Genomic DNA, 4,805 nt, shown 5'->3' with positions numbered 1-4,805 from the left:
CACCTCTTCAGCCAGGTTAGCTTGATTCCAGTGGCATGGAGAGCATGGGACCAACGTCTGGGCATACCCGTCCCACTCGGGGTGAAAAATGGAAAACAACAGTTGATGGACAGAATGCAGAACAATGTCATACATTCACCCCAGTACAGAGATCTGGGCCTAAATCCTTCGATTTTTTGCTCACCATGACATTCCAGTCTGAACCCAGCCATAAGCAAATCAGTCTTGACCCTGTGCCTCATGGGAGCAGTCCAGCCCGAACTGCCAAGGCAGGTCTTTCCAAGACTGGAAACAAGCATCCTAGGACCGGTTTCGGGATTTCACCCCTCTTCAGCCAGGATAGCTTGATTCCTGTGGCATGGAGAGCACGGGACCCACGTCTGGGCATACCTCTCCCACTTGAGGTGACAAATGCAAAAACAACAGATGATGGACAGAATGCACAACAATGTCATACATTCACCCCAGTACAGAGATCTGGACCTAAATCCATCATTTTGTTGCTCACCATGCCATTCCAGTGTGAACCCAGCCATATGCTAATCAGTCTTGATCTTGTGCCTCATGGGAACAGTCCAGCCTGAACTGCCAAGCCAGGTCCTCCCTAGACTGGAAACAAGCATCCTAGGACCGTTTTTAGGGTTTCACCCCTCTTCAGCCAGGATAGCTTGATTCCAGTGGCATGGAGAGCACGGGACCCACGTCTGGGCATACCGTCCCACTCGGGGGTGAAAAATACAAAAACAACAGTTGATGGACAGAATGCAGAACAATGTCTTACATTCACCCCAGTACAGAGATCTGGGTCTAAATCCATCGTTTTTTTGCTCACCATGCCATTGCAGTTTGAACCCAGCCATATGCAAATCAGTCTTGACCCTGTGCCTCATGGGAACAGTCCAGACCGAACTGCCAAGCCAGGTCCTCCCTAGATTGGAAACAAGCATCCTAGGACCGGTTTCAGGGTTTCACCCCTCTTCAGCCAGGATAGCTTGATTCCAGTGGCATGGAGAGCACGGGACCCACGTCTGGGCATACCTCTCCCACTTGGGCTGCCAAAAGCAAAAATAACAGTTGATGGACAGAATGCAGAACAATGTCATATATTCACCCCAGTACAGAGATCTGGGCCTAAATCCATCATTTTGTTGCTCACCATGCCATTCCAGTCTGAACCCAGCCATATGCTAATCAGTCTTGATCCTGTGCCTCATGGGAACACTCCAGCCCGAACTGCCAAGCCAGGTCCTCCCTAGACTGGAAACAAGCATCCTAGGACAGTTTCGGGGTTTCACCCCTCTTCAGTCAGGATAGCTTGATTCCAGTGGCATGGAGAGCACGGACCCACTTCTGGGCATACCCGTCCCACTCGGGGTGACAAATGCAAATACAACAGTTGATGGACAGAATGCAGAACAATGTCTTACATTCACCCCAGTACAGAGATCTGGGCCTAAATCCATCTTTTTTTTGCTCACCGTGCCATTCCAGTTTAAACCCAGCCATATGCAATTCTGCCGTGATCCTGTGCCTCATGGGAACAGTCCAGCCCGAACTGCCAAGCCAGGTCCTCCCTAGACTGGAAACAAGCATCCTAGGACCGGTTTCTTGATTTCACCCCTCTTCAGCCATTATAGCTTGATTCCAGTGGCATGGAGAACATGGGACCCAAGTCTGGGCATACCCATCCCACTCGGGGTGACAAATGCAAAAACAACAGTTGATGGACAGAATGCAGAACAATGTCTTACATTCACCCCAGTACAGAGATCTGGGTCTAAATCCATCGTTTTTTGCTCACCTTGCCATTCCAGTTTGAACCCAGCCATATGCAAATCAGTCTTGACCCTGTGCCTCATGGGAACAGTCCAGACCGAACTGCCAAACCAGGTCCTCCCTAGACTGGAAACAAGCATCCTAGGACCGGTTTCGGGGTTTCACCCCTCTTCAGCCAGGATAGCTTGATTCCTGTGGCATGGAGAGCACGGGACCCACGTCTGGGCATACCTCTCCTACTTGGGGTGACAAATGGAAAAACAACAGATGATGGACAGAATGCACAACAATGTCATACATTCACCCCAGTACAGAGATCTGGACCTAAATCCATCATTTTGTTGCTCACCATGCCATTCCAGTGTGAACCCAGCCATATGCTAATCAGTCTTGATCCTGTGCCTCATGGGAACAGTCCAGCCTGAACTGCCAAGCCAGGTCCTCCCTAGACTGGAAACAAGCATCCTAGGACGGTTTCGGGAATTCACTCCTCTTCAGCCAGGATAGCTTGATTCCAGTGGCTTGGAGAGCACGGGACCAACGTCTGGGCATACCCGTCCCACTCGGGGTGACAAATGCAAAAACAACAGTTGATGGACAGAATGTAGAACAATGTCATACATTCACCCCAGTACAGAGATCTTGGTCTAAATCCATCGTTGTTTTGTTCACCATGCCATTCCAGTTTGAACCCTGCCGTATGCAACTCAGTCTTGACCCTGTTCCTCATGGGAACAGTCCATCCCGAACTGCAAAGCCAGGTCCTCCCTAGACTGGAAACAAGCATACTAGGACTGGTTTCGGGGTTTCACACCTCTTCAGCCAGGTTAGCTTGATTCCAGTGGCATGGAGAGCACAGGACCCACGTCTGGGCATACCTCTCCCACTTGGGGTGACAAATGCAAAAACAACAGATGATGGACAGAATGCACAACAATGTCATACATTCACCCCAGTACAGAGATCTGGACCTAAATCCATCATTTTGTTGCTCACCATGCCATTCCAGTGTGAACCCAGCCATATGCTAATCAGTCTTGATCCTGTGCCTCATGGGAACAGTCCAGCCTGAACTGCCAAGCCAGGTCCTCCCTAGACTGGAAACAAGCATCCTAGGACCGTTTTCAGGGTTTCACCCCTCTTCAGCCAGGATAGCTTGATTCCAGTGGCATGGAGAGCACGGGATCCACGTCTGGGCATACCGTCCCACTCGGGGCTGACAAATGCAAAAACAACAGTTGATGGATAGAATGCAGAACAATGTCATACATTCACCTCAGTACAGAGATCTGGGACTAAATCCATCATTTTTTTGCTCACCATGCCATTCCATTCTGAACCCAGCCATATGCTAATCAGTCTTGATCCTGTGCCTCATGGGAACAGTGCAGCCCGAACTGCCAAGCCAAATCCTCCCTAGATTAGAAATAAGCATCCTAGGACTGGTTTCGGGGTTTCACCCCTCTTCAGCCAGGATAGCTTGATTGCAGTGGCATGGAGAGCACGGGACCCACGTCTGGGCATACCCGTCCCACTCGGGGTGACAAATGCAAAAACAACAGTTGATGGACAGAATGCAGAACAATGTCATACATTCACCCCAGTACAGAGATCTGGGCCCAAATGCACTGTTTTTTTACTCACCATGCCATTCCAATTGGAACCCAGCCATATGCAAATCAGTCTAGACCCTGTGCCTCATGGGAACAGTCTAGCCCGAACTGCCAAGCCAGGTCCTCCCTAGACTGGAAACAAGCATCCTAGGACCGGTTTCGGGGTTTCACCCCTCTTCAGCCAGGATAGCTTGATTCCAGTGGCATGGAGAGCACGGGACCCACGTCTGGGCATACCTCTCCCACTTGGGCTGCCAAAAGCAAAAATAACAGTTGATGGACAGAATGCAGAACAATGTCATATATTCACCCCAGTACAGAGATATGGGCCTAAATCCATCATTTTGTTGCTCACCATGCCATTCCAGTCTGAACCCAGCCATATGCTAATCAGTCTTGATCCTGTGCCTCATGGGAACACTCCAGCCCGAACTGCCAAGCCAGGTCCTCCCTAGACTGGAAACAAGCATCCTAGGACGGTTTCGGGGTTTCACCCCTCTTCAGTCAGGATAGCTTGATTCCAGTGGCATGGAGAGCACAGACCCACTTCTGGGCATACCCGTCCCACTCGGGGTGACAAATGCAAATACAACAGTTGATGGACAGAATGCAGAGCAATGTCTTACATTCACCCCAGTACAGAGATCTGGGCCTAAATCCATCGTTTTTTTTCTCACCGTGCCATTCCAGTTTGAACCGAGCCATATGCAATTCTGCCTTGATCCTGTGCCTCATGGGAACAGTCCAGCCCGAACTGCCAAGCCAGGTCCTCCCTAGACTGGAAACAAGCATCCTAGGACCGGTTTCTTGATTTCACCCCTCTTCAGCCATTATAGCTTGATTCCAGTGGCATGGAGAACACGGGACCCAAGTCTGGGCATACCCATCCCACTCGGGGTGACAAATGCAAAAACAACAGTTGATGGACAGAATGCAGAACAATGTCTTACATTCACCCCAGTACACAGATCTGGGTCTAAATCCATCGTTTTTTGCTCACCTTGCCATTCCAGTTTGAACCCAGCCATATGCAAATCAGTCTTGACCCTGTGCCTCATGGGAACAGTCCAGACCGAACTGCCAAACCAGGTCCTCCCTAGACTGGAAACAAGCATCCTAGGACCGGTTTCGGGGTTTCACCCCTCTTCAGCCAGGATAGCTTGATTCCTGTGGCATGGAGAGCACGGGACCCACGTCTGGGCATACCTCTCCCACTTGGGGTGACAAATGCAAAAACAACAGATTATGGACAGAATGCACAACAATGTCATACATTCACCCCAGTACAGAGATCTGGACCTAAATCCATCATTTTGTTGCTCACCATGCCATTCCAGTGTGAGCCCAGCCATATGCTAATCAGTCTTGATCCTGTGCCTCATGGGAACAGTCCAGCCTGAACTGCCAAGCCAGGTC

Source organism: Triturus cristatus, chromosome 1_1 (genome assembly GCF_964204655.1).
Source record: "Triturus cristatus chromosome 1_1, aTriCri1.1, whole genome shotgun sequence".
Lineage (NCBI taxonomy): Eukaryota > Metazoa > Chordata > Amphibia > Caudata > Salamandridae > Triturus > Triturus cristatus.
Note: the sequence above shows the minus strand (reverse complement) of the source record.